Source organism: Phyllobates terribilis, unplaced genomic scaffold (genome assembly GCF_046119375.1).
Source record: "Phyllobates terribilis strain yellow unplaced genomic scaffold, ASM4611937v1 Scaffold_1__5_contigs__length_1240528914, whole genome shotgun sequence".
In the NCBI taxonomy this organism is placed as follows: Eukaryota; Metazoa; Chordata; class Amphibia; order Anura; family Dendrobatidae; genus Phyllobates; species Phyllobates terribilis.
Window position 1 is genome coordinate 313,945,660 of NW_027362761.1, and position 27,590 is coordinate 313,973,249.

At 45.3% G+C, this 27,590-nt stretch overlaps 1 pseudogene; it reads left to right on the forward strand.

The window, feature by feature from the left end:
- The first annotated feature begins 1,062 nt into the window (after positions 1 to 1,062).
- LOC141259240 (uncharacterized) lies at positions 1,063 to 27,257 on the forward strand (annotated as a pseudogene).
- The last annotated feature ends 333 nt before the right edge of the window (positions 27,258 to 27,590 follow it).

The following is a 27,590-nucleotide window of genomic DNA, read 5'->3' on the forward strand; positions in this document are numbered from 1 at the left end:
AGACAATACCCCATACATGAAAGACGCCAGACCCAACAATGCAGACGAGCTGAAGGCTGCTATCAAAGCAACCTGGGCTTCCATAACACCTTAGCAGTGCCACAGGCTGATCGCCTCCATGCCACTCCGCATTGATGCAGTAATTGATGTAAAAAGAGCCCCGACCAAGTATTGAGTGCATTTACTGAACATACATTTCAGTAGGCCAACATTTCGGATTTTAAAATCATTTTTCAAGCTGTTGTTATAAAGTATTCTAATTTACTGAGATAATGACTTTTGTGTTTTCATTGGCTGTAAGCCATAATGATCAACATTAACAGAAATAAACACTTGACATAGATCACTCTGTAATAACTCTATATAATATATGAGTTTCACTTTTTGTATTGAAGAACTGAAATAAATTTACTTTTTGATGATATTCTAATTTAGTGAGATGCACCTCTACAGACACACACAGCTCCGCTCTGTAGACACACACAGCTCCGGTCCGAACACTTCATACACACACGGCTCCTCGCGGCTCTGCTCCGTACGCCTCGTACACACGCGGCTCTGCTCCGTACGCCTCGTACACACGCGGCTCTGCTCCGTACGCCTCGTACACGCACGGTTCTGCTCCGTACGCCTCGTACACGCACGGTTCTGCTCCGTACGCCTCGTAGACGCACGGTTCTGCTCCATACGCCTCGTACACGCACGGCTCTGCTCCGTACCCCTCGTACACGCACGGCTCTGCTCCGTACCCCTCGTACACGCACGGCTCTGCTCCGTACGCCTTGTACACACGCGGCTCTGCTCCGTACGCCTCGTACACACGCGGCTCTGCTCCGTACGCCTTGTACACACGCGGCTCTGCTCCGTACGCCTCGTACACACACGGCTCTGCTCCGTACGCCTCGTACACACACGGCTCTGCTACATTCACACTGTAAACCCCTCCTGACCCCACACATAAACTTCAGCTCATCCAGCACCATGACAACCAGCACAGCAGAGCCCTGCATACACTGATGCCCCTGATCATGTGACCCCTGACTCCTCCCCTCCTGTGACCTCATCACAGCTCCTGTACCACAGAACAGCCATATATATATGTGGTGTGTGGCTCTGCAGGTGGAGGTATGTGGAGATTCCCCATTACTGGGCGCAGGGGACAATAACCCCTTCAACACTGAGACTCTTTTGGGGTCTCTGTGTGGTGTGAACAGTGATGTAACAGCTGTGGGCAGAATGCAGCTTAGCTGGTTCCCGTCCACATTAGATCCATTCAGACAACTGCAGGATGAAAGGACAGAAGCCCAAAGAAGTTCTCACAAAATGCCATTATTTATTTAGGAGAGGCCAATCTGACAGAAAATACCCCAAATGGACACCATTCTAAAACCTGCCCCCTCAAAGTGCTGAAAGCCACAGTCAATAAGTTTATTAACCCTTCAGATGCTTCACAGGAATTAAAGCAATATGGAAAGAAAAAATGGAATTTTTTATTTTTCCCACAAAAATGTCACTTCAGCACCAATGTTTTTCTTTTCACAAGGGCTACAGGAGAAAGTGGAGACCAATATTTGTTGTACAACCTCTCCTGAGTGCACCGATATCCCATATGTGGGGGAAAACTACTGTTTGGGCGCACGGCTCAGGGAAGGTACTCCATTTGGGCTGGAATAGTTTGCAGACGCCATAATTCATTTGAAGAGCCCCTGACATGCCAAAACAAGGATTGTTGGTGCCAGTTTTCTTTTGAAACATTTTAATATCTCCTTTTTTTCTGGTGTTTTTCTTGTAATATAGGGAAGTCTAACGGCAGGAATAACCCCATGAAACACTGTACTTGGAGACTTTGGTATCAAATCATTTCTCTCCTTGGTGTGCAATTAAAAAAAGGTTTTAGAAATGCCTTTCCCCTCCTGGACCCTTCCAGTACTGTAAAACTTAAAAGTTTAGAGTGGCCTTTTGTGTGGCCACCCTAAGGCACATCTATGAAATAATCCTGTGTTTAATCAGCATCTGGATAAGACACACCTGTGAGGTGGATGGATGATCTTGGCAGAGGAAAAGTGCTCACTAACACAGATTTAGACAATTGTGTGAAAAATATTTGAGAGAAAAAGGCCTTTTTCTGTACTGTATTTTTCGGATTGTAAGACACTCTTTATATCCCCCCAAATTTGGGGGAAAAATGGGGGTGCTTCTTATAATCCGAAGTGTAGTGAAGCTTACCAGCATTGATGGAACAGGGTTCCAAGGTCACTGCTGCCAGAAGCTTCTGCCTTCTGACAGAAGCAGGAGTCGGGAGATGGCTGCAGGCCTTATGCTTGTAGTAGGAGGTGTTCGGTGGTGCAGGGACCCCGCCGACATTTTGTAAAAGCCAGAGCCCCACACCTTCCATACTCTTCTATGCTATGGACTCTGGTAAAATGACAGCCAGAAGCGGCGCATGCTCAAATTGAGATCTCAACTCCCAAGATCTCAATTCGCATGCACCCCCTCCGGCGGCCATTTTCCTGGGGCCCACCGCATCAGAAAGTATGGAAGGTGCAGGGCTCCGAATTTCACAAAATGTCGGCAGAGCCCCCACACCACCAAACACCTCCTACTACAAGCATGGGGCCCGCAGCCATTTCCGGACTCCTGCCTCTGCTGGATGTTACATCGACTCATCTTCTTCTCAATCAGGTCTCTACAATTTCGGATCCTCTCGGTGAAGAACTTCTATGTAAGACAATTTTCATGATTTACCCATCAAAGATGGGTATGGACAGAGAGAAGACGGCAGAGAAAATATTAAACCTCACCCTAGAGATCCTCTTCCATCTTACTGGAGAGGTGAGAGATTTTGATGTCACATTACATCATTCTTATCTATGGGAATAACAGATGGACAGAACTGGAGAGGTGATAACTCTGGAAATGTCTGTAGTGAGATTTATTAATGTGTCTCTCCATAACCAGGATTACACAGTAGTGAAGAATACCTCTAATGCGCGCTGTCAGGACCCCATTTCTGAGGAATGGCAAAGATGGCAAAGATCCCTGAGCCCAATCATGGGGCCTCCACCTCAACCCCTGGTACATGAGGACATCAATGGCCAGAAGATTCTAGAACTCACCTTCAAGATGATTGAGCTGCTGACTGGAGAGGTGGGAATGCTGGGACATTATACAGTAATGCTATGAAGGGATCAGGGGGATGATGGTATCATTGTATGTGTCAGGTTCCTATAAAGTGTCAGGATGTCGCTGTCTGTCTCTCCATGGAGGAGTGGGAGTTTTTAGAAGGACACAAAGATTTGTACAAGGACGTCATGATGGATGTTCCCCAGCCCCTCACATCACCAGGTAATAGAGAGGACTAAATACACACAGCCTATAATTGTCTGTATGTAAAGAATGAATTCAGTCTCTGTATGTGTTTCCTCCAGATCAATCCAGTAAGAGGACAACACCAGAGAGATGTCCCTGTCCTCTTCTTCCACTGGACTGTAAACAAGAGGATCCCAATGTTTCTCAGGATCATCAGGTAGATGGAGAGAAGGTGTCATGAGATCTCCCCTATGATGTGTAGATGGCTGTGACGGTCATGTGCTCAGTCTTGTTTTATCCACCAGTATTAGGGTATGTGCACACGATCAGTGTTCACTGCGGATTGGACGCAGCACAGGTGCGCTGCATGCAATTCTCAGTGGCCAGATGTTACAGCATAGTGGATGGGATTTATACCAATCCCATGTCCACTATGCGTCTGCGGCACACCAGCGGAAATTGACATGCGGCGCATCTTTTCAGACCGCAGCATGTCAATTTCTCCGGTGGGTCCGCATGCGGGCTTTCCCCATAGACCTAATTTCTTACGGGGAAAGTCTGCGGGTGAAAAAAAAAAGGCCGGTGCTCATTTGCATAATGAGCAGAAGCCGGAGGCGGCTTCTCCACAGCCTCGGGGCTGCTGCCGGCTCTGGATAATCTGCACATACCCTTATATGTTTTATACTTGTGTAATGAGAACAGTGGAGATGGCAGGATCTGTGATTTTTACAATATTTGTTTCAGGGTGAAGATCTGACCCATATTAATACTACAGAGACATATGTGAGGGGTGATGAGTGGTGTAAAGAGGAGAATACTACAGATAACCGCCCAGGTGAGTAGTAACTACTAAATGCAGATAAGTCACAGATTCTTCTCGGTCACCGGCTGTGGCTGTTTTATCGGTCAGTAGTGTAGCCCGGCCGTATCTCAATTTTGTGATCACCATTTTGCCTCTAGATCACAACATAATCTACCACCCAAAACTGTTCAAATGACTTTGGGCATTGATAGCTCTTTTCTATAGAACTTACAATCAGGGAGATCCACCTACCAACTGAAATTAGAATATGCTGACCCTTACCTGCCCAGATGTGTAAACCACAAAGCCAAATGACAGCGTACGTAAAATGTGCTGACAAGTTAGAAAATCACTTGAAGAAAAATATTGTGATGGACCTCTTAAGAGAAAGCGGAGGGTAATGATTCTGTTGGCTTCCTGGATCCCTGATATCTACCGTCTCTCCTTTTTGTGCTGCTGAATGTGCTCATATGGTCCCTACAAGACCTGGTCCAGTCTTTCTGACCAAACTTCATTTTATGATCGACAACATTAAATGTGCAGTGAGGGCCAAGTGTTAATTTCTGCAGATAAACAACAGAGTTTCCCTTTATCCCGACTTTTCATATTCTTTTAAAACCAACTAACTTCAAACAGGATCACGATAAACTATGCAAAAAACATTATACCTGTGCCATGATACATCTCTAAGCTGTGGGTGGTTGATGGCTGTAATATAGATTTATTCACGTCTGCAGGAGATGTGTTGGCATGGCTCGAGCCTTAGTTTCATGGATTCACTCCACGTCATAAATTCCATTATGTTTTCAATTCGAAGGAATTCAGATTACTGCAAAATCTCTCCTCAGATGTGGAATGTTAATACGTTCTCTAGTCTTCTGGTCAGAACTCATAGTAGATCCATTGGTCCACCATAAATGAGTGCAACTCAGGTTTATTGTTGGAGCTCTCCCCCCAAGCATTATTATGTGTTTATTTTTCCTGGTTCATTCTGTATGATGGTTTGATTGTGGTCTGATCAGCACATTTGCCATTTTAACGCCCAACACATAGTGCCCCGATTGTGCTCCAGGAGACACACGCCATAAATTAAGTGGGTTCTTCTCACTATAGTAATGTCAAATACATGGATGCTAAATGTGGTTTGGACACGCTGCAAGGCTCAGAAGCGAGGGGGAGACTTGACTTTGGGAGAGCTTATATTGCTGGACTGGTTTATGGAAACCATGTTGCCTTTTGTGAAGACCCACGGTCTTCCGTGGGCGTAACACTACTCAGACAACACAGGGTGAGGGTAAAACAGTGTGGCAATATTTTATTGAACCACCAAATGGACAATAAACACATAGAACAGTCCCAGCAAATACCCAAGATGGTGCAAAATTACACAGTCTCACATTTCCCTGGCCCGCCTCGGAATAGAACAGCTGCGACTTTGGGACTTCCATGGCCAACTACCTCCCCGCTTTTGACGGTCCCCCACAGAGAGGAGATAGCGGCAAGCTTAGGAAGCCGACAGTCCATCGAGGTACAAGGCCAGGAGACCTGAGGGTCCCAAGCTGGGTACTTCCGAGAGTTTCCATGGGGTCAGATGACCGTCTGGTCCCAATCTGTCTTCGAATGTCTTCATGGGTTCCAGGCAACCGGAGGGTCCCCCCTGGCAACCCCAAACAACATATCCATTGGGCCAGGTGACTTCATCGTCCCATCCTGGTCTCCCCAAATGTATCCAGGGGTTCTCTGATGGTCAATGGAGCAGATCCGTATCCTTCCAGTCAGGGCCGTGTACTCTTTGGCCGGAATCATGTAGAATCCAAATCTGTGTCTCTCTGGTTAAAGCCATGCTACCAAGCTAATGTTCTGAAGAATCTCTCTCTGATTCACCTTGATTCCTTTTCCAGCAGGATAGAAAAACCCTTTTTATATTTACATATGTGGATAAGGCCATCAGTCACAGGTCGGGGGGAGGAGCAGCGCTCAGGTCTCATTGTTTGAGCTAATCCCCCTGCTCTTGTAAATAAACTAGCTGGCTTAATAGAATATGCAATTAGAATAGTAACAAACATCATTGTTCCCAAACACTGAGTCACTGTCCTTCTTGACCAGCCAAAGAAATACACATAAATTCACAAGTCAACACAAACACAATAGTGTATTTCTCTTGGCTTAACAAATCTAGATGTCTGGCTGATTAAGATAAGAAGCTATTTCCTCACACCTATCAAGAGCCTTAGAGCCCCTAATAATGTGGAAACCTCTGTTTTTCCATTGACAGGTGATGAACCTGAGTGGGGGCTTATTGTTTGTGAGATGAGTAGAAGTTTTTATTGCTATTATTTTTTACTATATAACATTAGTGGCTTTTTATTCGATATTTGGTAGACAGAATGAACAAACAGTTGAACATAGTAACGTAACATAGTTTTTTAGCTTGAAGGAAGACTAAGTCCATCTAGTTCAACCTATAGCCTAACATGTTGATCCAGAGGAAGGCAAAAAAAAAACATGTGGCAAACACTAAGCTCCACATTGGGGAAAAAAAATTCCTTCCTGACCCCATACGGCAATCAGAGTAGTTTTCTAGATCAACGCCCTATCAAGGAATCTAGTATATATTAACTGTAATATTATACTTTTCAAGAAAGGCATCCATGCCCTTCTTAAATTTTAGTAGTGAATCACTCATTACAACATCATGCGGCAGAGAGTTCCATAGTCTCACTGCTCTTACAGTAAAGAATCCGTGTCTGTGATTATGATTAAACCTTCTTTCCTCCATACGTAGAAGATGCCCCCTTGTCCCCGTCTCAGGCCTCAGAGTAAAAAGATCAGTAGACAGGTCTTTGTACTGTCCCCTTATATACTTGTACATAGTAATAAGATCACCCCTAAGCCTTCATTTTTCCAAACTAAATAATCCCAAGTGTAATAACCTGTCTTGGTATTGCAGACCCCCCAGTCCTCTAATAACCTTGGTCACTCTTCTCTGCACCCTCTCTAGTTCAGCTATGTCTTTCTTATACACCGGAGGCCAGAACTGTACACAGTATTCTAAGTGTGGTCGCACTAGTGACTTGTATAGAGGTAAAATTATGTTCTCCTCATGAGCATCTATGCCTCTTTTAATGCATCCCATTATTTTATTTGCCTTTGTAGGCAGTTGCCTGACACTGGCCACCAAACGTGAGCTTGTCGTCCACCAATACACCCAGGTCTTTTTCAGAGACAGTTTTGCCCAGTGTTTTACTATTATTTCCTCTGCCCAAGTGCATTACCTTACATTTATCCCCATTAAAGCTCATTTGCCATTTATCAGCCCAAGCTTCTAGTTTACATAGATCCTCCTGTAATATAAAATTGTCCTCCTCTGTATTGATTACCCTGCAGAGTTTAGTGTCATCTGAAAATATTGAAATACTACTCTGTATGCCCCCTACAAAGTCATTAATAAATATGTTAAAAAGAAGCGGTCCCAATACTGACCCCTGTGGTACCCCACTGTTAACTGAGTCCCAGTCTGAGTGTGTTCCATTAATAACCACCCTTTGTTTCCTATCACTGAGCCAGTTCTTAACCCACATACATATATTTTCCCCTATTCCCATTGTTCTCATTTTATGTATCAATCTTTTGTGTGGAACCGTATCAAAAGCTTTTGAAAAGTCCATATACACAACATCCACTGCATTTCCTTGGTCCAGTCCGGAACTTGCCTCCTTATAAAAGCTGATCAGATTAGTTTGACAGGAACGGTCCCTCGTAAACCCATGTTGATATTGGGTCATGAGGTTATTCTTCTTCAGATATTGTAGTATAGCATCTCTTAGGAAACCCTCCAGGATTTTACCCACAGTAGAGGTTAAGCTTACTGGCCTATAATTTCCAAGTTCGGCTTTTGTCCCCTTTTTGAATATTGGCACCACATTTGCTATACACCAGTCCTGTGGTACAGACCCTGTTATTATGGAATCTTTAAAGATTAAAAATAATGGTCTATCTGTGACTTTACTGCAGTACTCGCGGGTGTATCCCATCCGGGCCAGGGGACTTGTCAACTTTAGTGATTTTTAGACGCCGCCGTACTTCCTGCTGGGTTAAGCAAGTGACATTTAATGGAGAATTTTTGTCATCACTGATCATGTTTTCTGTCATGCGATTTTCTTGTGTAAATACTGTTGAAAAAAATCATTTAGCATATTGGCTTTTTCCTCATCCTCATCCACCATTTCACCCAGACTATTTTTAAGGGGACCAACATTATAATTTTTTTTTACTATTTACCGTATTTTTTGGACTATAAGACGCACCTAGGTTTCCAAGGAGGAAAATAAAAAAAAAAGAAATTTAAGCAAAAAATGTGTTCATGATGCACTTTTAAGGGGGAGGGGGTCTTCTGCTGACACTGGTATAGGGGTAATGTCCCCCAATTCTGACAATATCCCCCATCCTGGTATATATGTCCCCCCTTCCTTTTATACATGGTCCCCATCACCATCCTGGTATGCCTGGCATCCCTCCATCCTGGTATGCATGGAACCCCTCTATCCTGGTATGCATGGCACCCCTCATCCTTATCCTGGTATGCATGGCACCCCACATCCCTGTCCTGGTATGCATGGCACCCCTCATCCCTGTCCTGGTATGCATGGCACCCCTCATCCCTGTCCTGGTATGCATGGCACCCCTCATCCCTATCCTGGTATACATGGCACCCCAATCGCCATCCTGGTATGCATGGCACAGCAATCCCCATCCTGGTATTCATGGAACCCCTCATCCCTATCCTGATATGCATGGCACCCCTCATCCCTGTCCTGGTATGCATGGCACCCCTCATCCCTGTCCTGGTATGCATGGCACCCCTCATCCCTATCCTGGTAGGCATGGCACCCCTAATCCCTATCCTGGTATGCATGGCAACCCTAATCCCTATCCTGGTATGCATGGCACCCCTAATCCCTATCCTGGTATGCATGGCACCCCTAATCCCTATCCTGGTATGCATGGCACCCCTCATCCTTATCCTGGTATGTATGGCCCCTCATCTTAATCCTGGTATGTATGGCCCCCTCATCTTTATCCTGTTATGTATGCCCCACTCAGCGTTATCCTGGTATGTATGGCCCCCTCATCTTTATCCTGTTATGTATGCCCCCCTCAGCGTTATCCTGGTATGTATGGCCCCCTCATCTTTATCTTGTTATGTATAGCCCCCTCATCTTTATCCTGTTATGTATGGCCCCCTCATCCTTACACTGGTATGTATGGCCCCCTCATCCTTACCCTGGTATGTATGGCCCCCTCATCCTTATCCTAGTATGCATGGTCCCCCTAATCCCCATCATGCTGCACATAAAAAAAATAAATAAACACTCCTACTCACCTTTCTTCAATCTCCTCCAGCGCTGCGTCCGGTCTGCCCACACTGATCTCTCCATGTAAGCCGCGCATGGCGTCACTACCATGCGTGGCTCACAAGGAGAGATGAGCTGCCGGAAGTCATTGCTCCCCACGCCGGGACTGTGTGCGCGGGGAGCAGTGACTTCATGCTCCTTCATAGCCGGCACACAGTGTAGTCGCGCTGCGGCTCCTGCTGCTGCCGGGCTATCTCGTGTGCCCGCTCATTAAAGGGCATGAATATTCACCCCTCCCAACGCCCATGGGCGTGGAGAGAGGTTGAATATTCATGCCCTTTAACAGCGGGCACAGGCGATTCCGGCAGCTGCAGGAGCCGCAGCGCGGCTACACTGTGTGCTGCTATTAAGGAGCATGAATATTCAGCTCTCCCCACGCCCCATGAGCGTGGGGAGCAGTGAATATTCATTTTCTTTAGCAGCAGGGACAGTGTAGGCTGCAGCTGGCAGCTGCTGCCTCCTGTGCCCCGCTCCTCCACCGCTACCGCTCCCCCCACACCCTACATATATATATATATACACACACACACCCCCCAACATTCGGACTATAAGACGCACCCCCCCATTTTCCTCCCAAATTTTGGAGGAAAAAAGTGCGTCTTATAATCCGAAAAATACGGTGTGTACAGTAAAGACCAAAAGTTTGGACACACCTTCTCATTTAAAGATTTTTCTGTATTTTCATGACTATGAAAATTGTACATTCACACTGAAGGCATCAAAACTATGAATTAACACATGTGGAATTATATACTTAACAAAAAAGTGTGAAACAACTGAAAATATGTCTTATATTCTAGGTTCTTCAAAGTAGCCACCGTTTGCTTTGATGACTGCTTTGCACACTCTTGGCATTCTCTTGATGAGCTTCAAGAGGTAGTCACCGGAAATGGTTTTCACTTCACAGGTGTGCCCTGTCAGGTTTAATAAGTGGGATTTCTTGCCTTATAAATGGGGTTAGGACCATCAGTTCTGTTGTGCAGAAGTCTGGTGGATATGTGAGGGTCGTGACGACAAATCACTCGTCCTCCAGTCACTCCAAATTCAAACTATGAGCATGGGTCAACCATTCAAAGAATGAGTCAGACAACAAGCTGGTTCAAACTCAGAGCACGCTCAAAAGACTACTACAGACAACGTTCTCAGCAATGTTCTGAGTTTATTTTTTACATGCATAAACCTAAATACACTACATAATGGGGAGGGGATAGGGGTTGTCCGGAGCGGGGTAAGCCATGAAAGTCCAGTGTCTGGCCACTCCTGATTGGTCCACATCTCCTTATCTCAGTCTCTGGGCAGATATTGCAGCCGTCAGCTTATAATCTTGTTTCGTTTCTCTGAAATAAGTCTTGGCAACACTGGAACTGTCTTAGTTTAAGTTTCGATTTGAGTAATACGTAGCAAGGAAAGCTTATTGTTATAAGACACAAAATGGTGGTTAGTACATTAGCAAAAAAGCGTATAAAAGTTACAAGAATATAAAAGTGGAAATAAATATATTCTCTTTTACCCTGACATTCCCCCCTAAACACTAAGCTTTCCCTTGCTTCGGGGCCTTTGAGACTGTCCATGTGTGGGGAGAGGGGAGGTGGATTTCTTCACCCAATCATTTTAGAAGCTGCCCCCTTATGGGACGCCCCCAAACAATTGAGCCCTACCCTAAATGACACATGGAGTTCTCCCAACTGACCCTAAACTAAATCTTTCAGTTGGACTCTGTCATGGGGGGTCTGGTCAGGCTTGTTCAAAGGAGTGTATTTCTCCATATCTTCCTTACTGGTATCATCATGTAACAGAGATGTGGTTTCTTGATTCAGAAAGGTCCCGGAGGTTGGGACAGCATTGGTTATAGCTTTCCTGTATAAGGGGACTATGCAGCATAGGACCACCAGGCCCAATACTAGTAGACCTCCTATCACTAAACAAGCTTGTTGGAAGAATCTCTTGACCCCTCCCAACCATCCTGAGAAGAAGGAGGTATCTACCCCTGCATTTGTCTTTACTTCTTCTGCCAGACTTGTTATCCTTCGAAGAGCTACTACGGTTTTTCCATTCACTCCTGAGTTCTGAGGAATGTATGTGCATCATTCCTCCCCTATCATTCCACATACTCCACCTTTCTCAGCAAGAATCATATCTATTGCCAATCTATTTTGAAGAGTCATTCTTGTATTGGGTCCTAGTTCCTCAACTATGCCCTGGAAGGCATCTCTGCTGTAATTTATAAATCTCTGCTCAGTGTAATAGACATAATTTATCCAGTCTACATTTCTATTTATCTGTATGGTTGGAATGAGAGAAAGAAAACCCGCTACCACTTGATTCTGGGCCTTGTACTCGTCTGGGACCCCCCTCAGGACCCCTATAGAATCTATATAGACCTTAGGGTCCTCAGCATAACCGGAATGTAATTGCTCTAAACTTCTTTTCCGTCGGGACTCCTTGGGGATTGGGTCTGTGGGATCCCAGGGCAGAATTCTAAACTGCATGGCTAATTTTACTAGGGTACATTGTCCGGTCCAGGTGGTCGGAAGTCTGGACCTGAGTCGTCCGTCCCCACAGAGCCAATAAACATCATATATATACCTGGAGTGATTGCTTAACAGGTCAGTGTCTACAGTCTCGTTAGTCTGACAGAAGCCGTCTTCAAAGATTCCTAGAGAAGGACCGGTGGAATTATCAGGGGAATAACAAGTGTAGTTATCTTTGGTTATTATTATATCACCCGGGGTTCGAATTTTAGCCTTGGAGCTAACCAGGGGATTATATTCAGGACAGGAGCTACCTTTTAGTTTTTTCAGCAATCCCAATAAACAGAGGGTGCTATTATTGTCAGCAGGGAAAGCATGGGTGTACAGATGAGTATTAGCGGCTGCACAAGCTACACAGCCTTCAGATATATTTTGGGCTCGGACGTTATACCGTACCCATTCTAACCATAGATTCTTCCGAGGATTCACTTGAGTCTCCATGGAAAAAACATCCTCCCATTTGAGTCTCGGGATTGGGATTACATCTGTCAGAATTCTTTGTAACGCCTCCCCCCCCATGGGCAGACGTGCAAGGGGGGGGGCCTGCGTGGGTTTTGTTTTTATATCTTTCAACTCTATTATTCCTTGTTTGGGATTTATGAAGCCATTGTAACTGCTTAAAACATATTTTCCTAAATCTCCCGACTGGGGTTTTTCTAAATTTAAATATAAGGGGAAACACCTCTTATCCCATGAGCATTTTGGCTTGTGCGGTGGTCGCTCCTTGTTTATAAACCCCGTGCTTAAAGTCATTCGAGTCAATAGAGACCTCCCCTCTCTATCCTTACTGTTTATAGCTTCCTTTGGTTTGTATCCCCAGTCCGTGTCTCCCGTGTTCCACCCCACATCTGACCAATAGTAGCAGTATTCATTTCCCGGACGGGTTACACAGAGATAGAATGTTCCTCGGGCATAGGCATCATACGAGTTCCAGGTCATTTCAGCACAATTTACTGTATTACAAAAGTCAAATTGATAAGTCTGGGTCTTTGCTTCAGTATCCACCCAGAAGGTGGTGGCCGCCCAGCTCGGGACGGGCAGTAGGCACATGGAAAGGATATGGAAAAAAGTGACCATCTTCTATGGGCTCGTTCTATCTCGCTTGCAATGGGAAGCGTGGATCCAAGTGCCTTTTCCTTCGAGTTTCAGAGCCGTCGGGGTGGTGAGAAGCACAGTGTACGGTCCCTCGAACCGCGGCTGGAGGCAGTCTTTCCGGACAAACTTTTTCACATACACCAGATCGCCTGGGATGAAATCATGTACTGCATCACCTGTAGATTCTGGGAGAGAAGCAGATACTGTAGAGCGGGTGTTAGTCAATTCTCTAGACAAGGCAATCACAAATTTTACCACTCTATCATTTGTTTCGGACAATTCTTGGGGCCTAATCTCTCCTATCTTGGGCGGGGCCCCAAACAGAATTTCGTAGGGAGTTAGCCCATGTTTAGCTTGTGGGGTGTGTCTGATATGATACAGTACTATGGGGAGTAGGTCGGGCCAGGGGAGGGGATGATCTTGGGTCATTTTCAAGAGCTGGGTCTTGAGTGTGGAGTTCATCCATTCCACTTTGCCTGAACTGGCAGGATGGTATGGAGTGTGGAGGCCCAAATCTGTTCCCAACATGTTCCAGAGTTCTTCGTAGATATTTGCTGTGAAAGTCCGATTCTATGACTTGGGGAACTCCAAATCTGCAGGCAATTTCGGTGATCAGTTTCTTGGCTGTGACTTTAGCAGTCATGTTGACAACCGGGTAGGCCTCGGGCCAGGCTGAGAACATATCCACGGCTACCAAAACGTACTCGTATTTTCCTGTTTTAGGCATTTGGATATGGTCGACTTGTATTCTCTGCCAAGGGTAGTCTGGTTTAGCCAGGTGTTGAAGAGGGACCCGTGCCGTACACGTTGGGTTGCAGGTAGCGCAGACAGAGCAGGATTTTGAGTACGCAGTCACAGTGGAAGAGATTCCGGGTGCAAAGTACAGTTTCTTGATACATGCCAAGGCTTGATTCTTTCCTCTGTGTGTAGGCCCGTGAGCCCATGCTGCCACAGCTGAGTACATGCGTCTAGGCAAGCAAGGCTTCCCATCCACTTGGTAAAGAGTCGAGTTGACCTTTGAATCTTTGCGACTTGCCAGCACGGCTCCTGCCGCTTTCCATTGCTTAACTTCTTCAGTGGGGGTCTTCCTTTGTTCCTCACACAATTTTTCTTCAGGCATCCTGACCCCCCTGGATTCCACTCGTGTCTCCGCTGGACTTGTATGGTCTTCCGCCGGCTGTTCTTTGGCTCTTGCTCTAGTGAGCGCCACAGCTACGGTTTGCAGGGTCTCCCCCATCTCTTCTTCCTTTTCCTGCCACTTTGATGACACATTCTCCACTGCTGCAGTCTTGGCTGCTTGGTCAGCTAGGTGGTTGCCCCTGGCTTCCCTGGAATCTAGTCTTCCATGAGCCTTGACCTTGATAACAGCAACCTGAATGGGTAGTTCCAGGGCCTTCATTAGGGCCTTAATCCATGAGGCATGTTTCACTGGTGTACCTGCAGCTGTGATGAATCCTCTAGACTTCCATAAGAGTCCAAAATCGTTGCAAATTCCATGTCCATACCTGGAATCGGTATATATATTCGCCGTTGTTCCTGCTGCCAAGTGGCAAGCGTCTGTGAGAGCTACAAGTTCAGCTTCTTGTGCAGACATGTATGGTGGTAGAGCTTCAGCCTTGAGGACTGTTAGGTCTGTTGTGACAGCATATCCCGTGTGGAACTTCCCTTGAGTGTCTGCGAAACGGGATCCATCAGTCCATAGGTGCAAGGCAGGGTCTGCGAGCGGATGTGCCACCATATTCTCTGGAGCAGAAGTCTCTTCCTGCAAAATTTTTATACAATCATGAGGTTCCACCAATGGACCTTCACCCTCTTCACCTTCCCCCCTAGAAGGTGGAAGCAAAGTGGCAGGGTTGATAGTCAGACATCTGATAAATGTTATATTGGAGGGCAACAATAGGGAACACTGCAGCCGCAGGTGTCTTTGGTTGGTGAGATGTTTCGGAGATGTTTGTTGCAGAACAGCCGAGAGATCATGGCCAGCCTGTATAACTAGATCATGTCCAAGGATGATATCAGCTGACTTGTCAAGGAGAATGTGAGCAGCGTGGACCGCCTTAAGGCACGTGGGGGCAGTTCGGGCGACAGGGTCCAGGCGGGCTGAGTAGTAGCCCAAAGGCCGATACTTATGATCATAACGTTGTGCTAGAACTCCAGAGGCATGACCTTCCGATTCCGAGACAAAAAGGTGAAATGGCTGAGTATAGTCTGGTAAGCCCAAGGCCGGGGCAGAGACAACAGCCTGTTTAAGGCGGTCAAAACATAGTCTGTGTTGATGAGAAACACGTGGATCTTCAGCATGAAGCCAAACTGAGCCTTCATTCTTGAGACAGTCGTACAGAGGTTGCATGAGCTTTGAGGCATCAGGGATCCATTGCCTGCAGTAAGTGATGAGGCCAAGGAAAGTCTGCATAGCGGAATAGGTGGTTGGGAAGGTGATATCCATGATGGCTTGCTTTCTTTCTTCAGTCAGATGTCTAGCACCTTGTGAAATACAATGTCCGAGGAAAATGACCTTGGGCAGACACCATTGGACTTTGCCTTTCGAGACTTTACAGTTAGCTGAGTGAAGAAACCAGAGAAGGGATGCTGACATCTCTGGCAAATTTTCTTCAGTGCCACAGAGTAAAAGATCATCCACATACTGTAGAAGGGTGACCTGAGGGTTCTCTTGAACCCATGGCTCCAGAATAGACTTCATAGAATGAGTGAATTGGTTAGGAGAGTTCTGGGCTCCTTGTGGAGTCCTGGTCCATGTAAACTGTGCTCCTTGAAAGGTGAAGGCAAAAAGAAACCACGAATCTTCATGTAAGGGTATACTGAAGAAGGCGTTGGCCAGATCTAACACCGTAAACAAGGTGGCCGTTGGAGGCACCTGAGACAAAAGGGTGTTTGGGTTGGGTACCACTGGAGTTTCTAAAATGGTAGCTGCATTGACGGCTCTGAGATCCTGAACCAACTGGTATCTTGGAGGCTCTCCCGGAGCGGTTTTCTTTTTTACAGGAAAGAGGGGTGTATTGCATGGAGAAACACATCTGACAAGGACTCCTGATTCCAGGAGGGAAGCGACTTGGGTACCCAAGCTTTGTTCTTGTGCAGCCTTGAGGGGTATTGTGGCAACCGTGGGTAAGTATGTCCAGGCTTGAGGTGTACTCGGACCGGGGGAACCTGCAGGAGGCCGACGTCCTCTGGCCCACTGGACCACAGAGAGTGAGGGAACTGTGAGGTATCAAGAAGAGTGTGAGGTTGTATGGTCATCATCATGAGAGGGAAGGCTTTAAGAACACAGCGGTCTTCAGTCCCTTGTTCGGAATGAGGGTCCCGCAAAAGAAGCTCCATACCATGGTTTCCGAAGGTAATTGTTGCCCTCATCCGCTCTAAGAGATCGGCTCCCAACAGATTGACAGGGCAAGTTTCAGAGACCAAGAATCTTGTGAGTACTCCGGTGAACGGTCCTGCAGACACAGGGACTGTGAGTGGAGAGGAAATATGTTGGCCTTCCACCCCAACACAGGTGAGGGTATCCGGTGATAGGGATACAGAAGGAGGGAGCTGTGCAGAGAAAATGACAGATGTGGCCGCCCCAGTGTCCACCAGGAACTCCAGTGGTTGATGGTCCACCTGTAAAGTGACAGTCCCACAGGCGGCCGTGAGATGCGTAGCCGGGAAAGTGGACACTGGTTGACCGAGCCGTCATTGGCGTGGATGAGATGGTTCACGGGAAGGTCCATGGTTGTGTGGACCGTCATGAAATGAGCGGTCATGGTACTGTCTGCGGGTTGGACAGTTTCTGAGAATGTGATTAGGGTTACCACATTCCCAACACAGTATGCGTCCTTCAGAATTACGAGATTGTCTCTTGTCTCTAGGTGGCCCCCTGTCATTTCCTCTGTCTTGTCTTCTATATGTGGGAGGAGTATCATCACCTGTGCCTTTAACCATTACCCACTTGATTCCATGTTGGTTGCCAGGGGGTGGGTAGCTTTCATGAGCTTGATATACCATGGCAGGAGCGGCTTTCTTCCTTGGCTTAGTATCCTTTTCCATTTTTAGCATTGATTTTTGGAAAGCTTTAACGATGTTCACCGCGTCGTTGAAGGAAGAAGAACGAATCTCGGGCCGTACTCTCAGGACTTCATCTCTGAGAGCGTCTTGTAGGCCATCTACTAGGGCCTGAACCAACAGGACGGCCTGCGTCTTGACGTGAGGACTGTATCCGAGATCCTCAAAATGCATGCTGAGTCTTGCAGCATATCTTTCCACTGATTCATCAGGGTCTTGTTGAACATCTTGTACAGATCCAGCTTGATCTGACAAGCGATCCTGAGCCCAGGCTTTTAACTGTTTCATGTATTCTAGGCCGGATTCATACGTACTAAGGGATCCTGCTTTTGTGGAATCCATGGCCTTTTCGATAGTAGGCAAGAAATATTCCTTGGCCTTCACAGATGTGATACCTGCTAAATCAGCCCAGGTTGCACCATAAATGGCTCTGGTTGTGTCCAAGCGTCTAGCATACTGCATGGGAGATTTATCGGGATCAGGAAGCTTTGAGACCAGAGTGTCTACTTGTACTGGGGTAAAGGGTTGATATTTGATCATCCCTAAAGGTCCAGGAACTTGTTGAGGACCGGGCAGCGTCGCTTGTACCTTGGTGGTGTTTGGGGTGGCCGCTAGGGAGGATTCTTCAGGCAACAGAACCGCATTGGGAATCGGTGTCGGGGAGGAGGTTGCCACTAGTAGCTCAAGGGCCAAAGGCATAGCAACATGAACTGCAGGACTACGGACACAGACAATGCGTATCGAGTCCAATCCATGAGGGAGGGTCTCTATGCCTTCCTTGAGGGCCAGTACATGTTCCTTCATGCACGGCCCGAGTGGGTAGCCGAAAATTCCAGAAGATATGAGTGGTATCGCTAAAGTGCGTCTGGGCATATCCTGATGGCTCAATTTTCCTGCATGAAGGAGTACTGAACGGATGGTAGATGCGAGAGTGGAACGTGACTCTTCAGGGTCCCGGGAGTCATAAATAGGACCCACTGCATGTATGATGACATCAGCGGGCAGTTTACCCGCACGGGTTCTAAGGTCTGGCCTTGTGAAAGCTCTCCGTTTTCGGCTAAGTGAGCCTGGCATTCTGCAGCCAGAGTAGAACCAGCAGCAAGGGAAATCCTCCAACATGGCTCATATAGGTGTTTGCAGGGTTGACTATGGCCCCCACCCGATGTGTAAGGATGTCACCATAGCCTATTGACAGAGTGACAGGGCGTCCTGATGGGTCTACTAGATTCCGGGAGCGGCAGGGGTCCCAGACTTCTGAGGGGCTGGGGGGTGGTGTTCTTTCAGCAGTTGCTTGGAGCAAGGGCCGGAGTACGGGTAATGGATGTGGGGTGGAGGATGCCATAGGAGACGTATGGGATAAAGGAGGGGGGGCTGGAGTATCTTGAGCCCATCCCTCCTCTGGCTCCGTATCATCTTGAGTAACAGTATGTTGGCGGAGGGAGAGCAGTCTGGCCTGAAATTCTGGGGAGTTGAGGAGGATATCCCCAGGGTTGTGGGTGACTCCCATAGGAAACAGGGGAAGCGTCTCAGCATCGTGGACTGGAGCAGAGGGTGTCACATTAGTTTCAGATGGGTGCTCTGGGACTGCGGGCTTTTCCACCTGTGCTGGTGGCTGGTAATATGCACCGGACGGATCTAGTAGTGGATATAGGCCGGATTGGGGCTTTCCGGGCCTCCCACAACAAGTAAGAGGTGTAGCAAGATGGCCGTGGGAGGGAGGAGTTAGAGTGGAAGTGGGATTGTTCTTGGAGGCAGGAAAAGGTGTAGTAAGATGGCCGTTGGAGGGAGGAGTTAGAGTGGGAGTGGGAATGTTCTTGGAGGCAGGCTGGGCATCGTGCCATGGGCGGCCCGCCCCACAGACACAGCAGAACTCCGCCCAAGGTGGGTTTTGCTCTCCACACACCCGACACGTCCACCCCTCCGGTGATTTGTTGTTGGCACCATTATAGGGCGGTGGCTGAGGGCTCGGTGTAGTGACAGGCATCAAAAGTGCAACGGCCATTTTGGGGGTACATAACAAATCACAGTCTGCAGCTTTCATGTATCCGAACAAAGGCTCGGCATTCTCTGTCCCCCCCACACCATCCACTTCTTTCCAGCCTTCAGACTTCAAATCACTCGCTACTCTAAGATGTGCTTGAGCCTGGTGCAGAAGTCCTAAATCACTCAACTTTCCCTTTCTCTGTGTGACGCATTCTTTCCAAACTGAAGGCTGGAGCCTGCCTGTACTAGATAAGCCTATCAATTTATACAAATTCTTAACATTCCTAACAACCTTCTTGCCTTCCCGCGACTCTACTAATTGGATAACCCCCACAGCACCGTCCGGCAACTTGTGAAGTCTCTCAGATTTGAATATACGCAACATTTTCTTATAGAATGCAATGATCTGTCGCGACTCAGATCACTGGTGCAGTCCACAGGTCGCCATTCCTCAGTGTAGAGCACACCTCAATACACTGATGAGATAGAGAGACACCTCAATCTATCTCCTTTCCTACCACAGCACCACCCGACAGTGTAGAGACACCTCAATACACTGATGAGATAGAGAGACACCTCAATCTATCTCCTTTCCTACCACAGCACCACCCGACAGTGTAGAGACACCTCAATACACTGATGAGATAGAGAGACACCTCAATCTATCTCCTTTCCTACCACAGCACCACCCGACAGTGTAGAGACACCTCAATACACTGATGAGATAGAGAGACACCTCAATCTATCTCCTTTCCTACCACAGCACCACCCGACAGTGAGGAGACACCTCAATACACTGATGAGATAGAGAGACACCTCAATCTATCTCCTTTCCTACCACAGCACCACCCGACAGTGTAGAGACACCTCAATACACTGATGAGATAGAGAGACACCTCAATCTATCTCCTTTCCTACCACAGCACCACCCGACATTGTAGAGACACCTCAATACACTGTTTCCTAACCTTGACTCTACAGCAGTCTCTGTATTAGACGAAGAGCACTCCTCAATTCGTCACAGATTCTTTCTCCCTTACACTACAATTCAGGAATGCTTTGAAACCTCGACTATCAATCATGGGAGGCAGCTATCTAAAGAGAGTTCAGTGACCGGAGGAGGAGGAGATGGTGTTCACACGAGCACGCGTAGGCATGCGACGTCACTCGTTTTAACACTTGCTGGTTCAGGACGTGGTGCGGGACGCCTGAGGTCTCACCACTCGACCGATCACCCACCCAGATCCAACCTGACAGCCCCACAGAAACCACTGCGGCTGACACACAGGCAAGTGAAACATATATAATATATATATCTCAACTTACCGTGTTCGATGGAGGTTGATCAGGCCTCAAATTCAGCCACCGCGGTCACCACCAGGGAAATCAGCAATATGGGTCCGGGAGGGCGGCGTACCGCTAGCCACGCCGCACGTTGAGCGCCATTTGTGAGGGTCGTGACGACAAATCACTCGTCCTCCAGTCACTCCAAATTCAAACCATGAGCATGGGTCAACCATTCAAAGAATGAGTCAGACAACAAGCTGGTTCAAACTCAGAGCACGCTCAAAAGACTACTACAGACAACGTTCTCAGCAATGTTCTGAGTTTATTTTTTACATGCATAAACCTAAATACACTACATAATGGGGAGGGGATAGGGGTTGTCCGGAGCGGGGTAAGCCATGAAAGCCCAGTGTCTGGCCACTCCTGATTGGTCCACATCTCCTTATCTCAGTCTCTGGGCAGATATTGCAGCCGTCAGCTTATAATCTTGTTTCGTTTCTCTGAAATAAGTCTTGGCAACACTGGAACTGTCTTAGTTTAAGTTTCGATTTGAGTAATACGTAGCAAGGAAAGCTTATTGTTATAAGACACAAAATGGTGGTTAGTACATTAGCAAAAAAGCGTATAAAAGTTACAAGAATATAAAAGTGGAAATAAATATATTCTCTTTTACCCTGACAGATACACAGCTGATAGTCCTACTGAATAGACTGTTAAAATTTGTATTATGGCAAGAAAAAAGCAGCTAAGTAAAGAAAAACGCGTGGCCATCATTACTTTAAGAAATTAAGGTCAGTCAGTGCGAAAAATTGGGCAAACTTTGAAAGTGTCCCCAAGTGCAGTTGCAAAAACCATCAAGCGCTACAAAGAAACTGGCTCACATGAGGACCTCCCCAGGAAAGGAAGACCAAGAGTCACCTCTGCTTCTGAGGATAAGTTTATCCGAGTCACCAGCCTCAGAAATCGCTGGTTAACAGCAGCTCAGATTAGAGACCAGGTCAATGCCACACAGAGTTCTAGCAGCAGACACATCTCTTCAACAACTGGTAAGAGGAGGCTTTGTGCAGCAGGCCTTCATGGTAAAATAGCTGCTAGGAAACCACTGCTAAGGACAGGCAACAAGCAGAAGAGACTTGTTTGGGCTAAAGAACACAAGGAATGGACATTAGACCAGTGGAAATCTGTGCTTTGGTGTGATGAGTCCAAATTTGAGATCTTTGGTTCCAACCACCGTGTCTTTGTGCGACGCAGAAAAGGTGAACGGATGGACTCTACATGCCTGGTTCCCACCGTGAAGCATGGAGGAGGAAGTGTGATGGTGTGGGGGTGCTTTGATGGTGACACTGTTGGGGATTTATTCAAAATTGAAGGCATAATGAACCAGCATGGCTACCACAGCATCTTGCAGCGGCATACTTTTCCATCCGGTTTGCGTTTAGTTGGAGCCTCATTTATTTTTCAACAGGACAATGACCCCAAACACACCTCCAGGCTGTGTAATGGCTATTTGACCAAGAAGGAGAGTGATGGGGTGCTACCCCAGATGACCTGGCCTCCACAGTCACCAGACTTGAACCCAATAGAGATGGTTTGGGGTGAGCTGGACCGCAGAGTGAAGGCAAAACGGCCAACAAGTGCTAAGCATCTCTGGGAACTCCTTCAAGATTGTTGGAAGACCATTTTCGGTGACTACGTCTTGAAGCTCATCAAAAGAGTGCAAAGAGTGTGCAAAGCAATCACCAAAGCAAAGGGTGGCTACTTTGAAGAACCTAGAATATAAGACATATTTTCAGTTGTTTCATACTTTTTTGTTAAGTATATAATTCCACATGTGTTAATTCATAGTTTTGATGCCTTCAGTGTGAATGTACAATTTTCATAGTCAAGAAAATACAGAAAAATCTTTAAATGAGAAGGTGTGTCCAAACTTTTGGTCTGTACTGTAGTTAAAGAATATTTTGGGATTATTTTTACTTTCTCTGGCAATGAGTCTCTCTGTCTCAATCTTTGTTTCCTTGATTTGGTTTTTACAGAATTTATTTAATTTTCTGTATTTATTTAATGCCTCATGACTACCTACTTGCTTTAGTTCTCTACACTCCCTGACAGAAGTTATGTCGCTTATCCATGTTATGTAAATAAAAGCTTATAACCTGGCGTTAAATTCATCCATTGGTTTTATAAATTACTCTTTTGAAAGCTGAAACCCTCCCAAATTTGGTTTGGGTTAAGAAAATAAATTGGCATCAATGCTGAAATATTGATCATTTAATGAACACAGAATGCTCAGATTTTTTAAAGACAAAAGTTTTGTCGCCTGGTCATATAATGCATCCAATCCTAGTTTACATCCTCACCAGTGCTCAGTAAATGATCTGTTAATTAGTGGGTGTGTATAAAAAGAAACACAGCACCCCAGACCTTCAATTGAACTGCAACTTGAGCTCTGACAACATGCCAAAAATCCACCCTGCGACCAAAGCCTTGATTATCAAGAGACTAAAGACCACATCCACTGAAGAGGTGGCTGGCACCTTTAATGTGTCTCAGCGTCAAGTACAAAGAATTAAAAAAAGATTTGAAGAGACTGGAGATGTGTTTGACAAGCCCTGGTCCGGCAGACCCCGCAAGACAACTGCTCAGGAGGAACTTTTGTTGATTAGAAAATCCAAAGCAAGCCCCTCAGCCCCTCTTCCACTGCAGCAGAGCTCCAACTGGCCTGGTCACCTCAAGTCCCTGTGTCAACTAGAACAGTTTGTAGGATTCTGTCTTGAAATGGCCTCCATGGTCGAATCAGTCCCCAGAAGCCAGCACTAAACAAAAGGCAAATAAAAAACCGTGTGGCATTTGCAAAGTCCCACAGCCTGCTAAACAGATGGACGCTGGAAAAGTGGTAGAAGGTGGATTTCTCTGATGAATCTTCAGTAGAATTACACCACAGCCGACGCAAATACTGCAGGAGACCTACTGGAGCCCGTATGGATCCAAAATACACCCAGAAAACAGTTAAATTTGGTGGTGGAAAGATCATGGTTTGGGGTTACATTCAGTATGGGGGTGTGCGAAACATTTGCAAGATGGAAGGCAATATCAATAGCCTAAAATATCAAGAAGTATTAGCTACCTCTTACATTCCAAATCATAAAAGGGGTCAAATTCTGCAGCAGGATAGTGCTCCATGTCATACATCCATCTCAACAACAAAGTTCCTCCAGGCAAAAAAGATCAAGGTGCTCAAGGACTGGCCAGCCCAGTCACCAGACATGAACATCATTGAGCATGCTTGGGGTAGGATGAAAGAGGAAGCTTGGAAGACAAAACCAAAGAATCTAGATGACCTCTGGGAGGCATGTAAGACGGCATTCTTTGCTATTCCTAATGACATCATTAATAAATTGTATGAATCATTGTTGAACATCATGGGTGCAGTCCTTCAAGCTCATGGAAGTCACACAAAATATTAAATATGACTAATAGCACCACAACTTCATTCACCAATGTTATGCAACATATATTTGTATTTTAAGATAATTATTTGTTTGAATATCACATTACTTTCTGTGGGCCACTAAACTTTTGTCTTGCAAAAATCTGACCATTCTGTGTTCATTAAATGATCAATATTTCAGCATTGATGCCAATTTATTTTCTTAACCGAAACCTAATTTGGGAGGGTTTCAGCTTTCAAAAGAGTAATTTATAAAACCAATGGATGAATTTAAAGTCAGGTTATAAGCTTTAATTTACATAACATGGATAAGCGACATAACTTCTGTCAGGGAGTGTAAATGCTTTCTTTTTGTCACTTATTGCGCCCCTTACAGCTCTATTTAGCCATAGTGGTTTCCTCCTATTTCTAGCATGTTTATTCCCATAGGATATATATTGTGCACAGGTTGCTAATAAATGTCTCCCATTTGCTTTGTGTAGTTTTATGTCTCAGGATATCGTCCCAGTTTATTACACTAAGATCATCTCTCACCCGTTGGAAATTTGCCTTCCTGAAGTTTAGTGTCCTCGTAACCCCTCTACTACACATCTTAATAAAGCATACATGAAAACTTATTATTTTGTGATCACTATTACCCTAGTGACCCCCCAACTCGTATATTTGATATGCGGTCTGGCCTGTTGGTTAATATTAGGTCTAGCAGTGCCCCCCTTCTTGTTGGGTCCTGAACCAGTTGTGAAAGGTAATTGTCTCTCATAGTTGTCAAAAACTATAACCTTTGTCAAAAACATTACCTTTGCTTGAACTACAGGTTTCTGTTCCCCAATGTATTTCAGGGTAGTTAAAGTCCCCCATAATAATGTCTTCTGCTTGAGTCGCTGCTTCATCTATTTGCTTTATGATGATATTTTCTGCTGCTTCCATTATTTTTGGAGACTTATAACAAACCCCTATCAATAATTTATTATTTTTCCCTCTCCCCTTATCTCCACCCACAGGGACTCTACATTTTCATTAGATTCGCATATATTCTCATGCAAGATGGGTTTTAAGGATGATTTTACATATAAACACACACTCCCCCCTCGCTTGTTTGTACGGTCATTTCTGAACAGACTATAGCCCTGTAAATTAACTGCCCAGTCATGGCTCTCGTCCAGCCATGTCTCAGATATCCCCACCATGTCATAATTATTTTCCAACAAAATTAATTCTAATTCCTCTATTTTGTTGGTGAGGCTTCTGGCATTAGTGTACATGCATTTTATGTATCTCTTTGTACCTCTATTCCTTCTTACTATACTGACTGTTCTAACCGCACCCCCAATTTCTTTATTTGTGCCCAGGTCACTCTCTGCACTATCTTCCCCACCTATAAAATGAATACCGTCCCCCCAATCCCTAGTTTAAACCACGCTCCACTGGTTCATCCTATGAGATTTTCTATTAGACTGTGAGTTGTCATTGTCCTGGTGAATAATTACATTTTTTTACACAACTTTCCATTTTAACAGACAGTTCTATGGATGCTAGTTTTACGGATTTTCAAAAATATAAAATTCAAGGATATTTTATTCAAAAATAATAATTGTTTTTTTCTTAGCAGATGTCTGTACCAGGAGATCAGAGGGACAGCTGACATATTCCATTTTTAAATCAGATGATCATGAGATCCCACAGGGTACAATTGAAGTGAATGTCATTACTTCAGATATACCATCATCCCTTCACAGCAAAGATCTGTCATCTAATCCTTTGAACTGGGTCCTGTCTTCTGATTCATTACCAACTACTAAGGAAAATCAAAGTCACAAAATAGGCATTAAAACACGAACTGCTCCTAAGTCAAAGAAGTCATTTTCATGTTCAGAATATGGAAATAGTTTTCCCCTTGAAAAGTATTTTCTTAAAAATCAAAAAATTCACACAGTGGAGAATAGATTTTCTTGTTCAGAATGTGGGAAATGTTTTAACCAGAAATCAGAACTTGTTACACATCAGAGAACTCACACAGGGGAGAAGCCATTTTCATGTTCAGAATGTGGGAAATGTTTTAACCAGAAATCAAGTTTTGTTAAGCACCAGAGAACTCACACAGGGGAGAAGCCATATTCATGTTCAGAATGTGGGAAATGTTTTGTAGGTAAATCACACCTTGTTAGACACCAGATCATTCACACAGGGCTGAAGCCTTTTTCATGTTCAGAATGTGGGAAATGTTTTGTAGATAAATCACACCTTGTTAGACACCAGATCATTCACACAGGGCTGAAGCCTTTTTCTTGTTCAGAATGTGGGAAATGTTTTACAGATAAATCAAATCTTATTGCACATCAGAGAACTCACACTGCAGAGAAGCCTGTTTCATGTTCAGAATGTGGGAAATGTTTTAACCAGAAATCAGATTTGGTTAGGCACCAGAGAATTCATACAGGGGAGAAGCCTTTTTCATGTTCAGAATGTGGGAAATTTTTTAACCAGAAATCAAATGTTATCACACACCAGAAAACTCACAAAAGGGAGAAGCCATTTTCATGTTCAGAATGTGGGAAATGTTTTGTAAGTAAATCAAATGTTGTTACTCATCAGAGAACTCACACAGGACTGAAGCCTTTTTCTTGTTCAGAATGTGGGAAATGTTTTACAGATAAATCAAATCTTATCGCACATCAGAGAATTCACACTAGAGAGAAGCCTTTTTCATGTTCAGAATGTGGGAAATGTTTTGTAGGTAAATCACACCTTGTTAGGCACCAGATCATTCACACAGGGCTGAAGCCTTTTTCTTGTTCAGAATGTGGGAAATGTTTTACAGATAAATCAACTCTTATCACACATCATAGAACTCACACTGGGGAGAAGCCTTTTTCCTGTTCAGAATGTGGGAAATGTTTTGCACATATGACAAGTTTTATTAGACATCAGAGAATTCACACAGGGGAGAAGCCTTTTTCATGTTCAGAATGTGGGAAATGTTTTAACCAGAAATCAGATGTTGTTATACACCAGAGAACCCACACAGATAAGATTTGATGTATCGCACATCATAGAACTCACACTGGGGAGAAGCTTTTTTCATGTTCAGAATGTGGGAAATGTTTTAACCAGAAAGGGCATCTTGATAGCCACCAGAAAATTCACTCAGGGGAGAAGCCCTTTTCCTGTTCAGTATGTGGTAAATGTTTTGTGACATTTTTTTTAGTCACCAGAGAAGTCACACAGGGGAGAAACCTTTTTGATGTTCTTAATGTGGGAAATCTTTTACATTGAAATCAACTCTTAATAAACTTCAGAGAAGTCACCCAGGGGAGAAGCCTTTTTGATGTTTAGTATGTTGGAAATGTTTTAACTGAAAATTGTATTTAAAGAAGTTGTCCACCACTAGGACAACCCCTTGTCATTCCTCATGTTTGGCTACTACTAACATAAAAACACTCATACCTCCTGTGGTAGGTCAGTTCCAGCGGCATTGGTACTTGCTTTCCCAGGGAACATGTGAGATTGTTATATCACACGAGCCCTGCTCCCAAGCACTGTCGATTTCACTGTCTCCTGCCTTCGTAAGTATTGAACATGAAAGGGAAGCCAGTACTGCGGCTGCTCTCTGACTTCCTATGATTGTTCGAATTGTCCGAAGGTGGGGACAGTGACTCCAG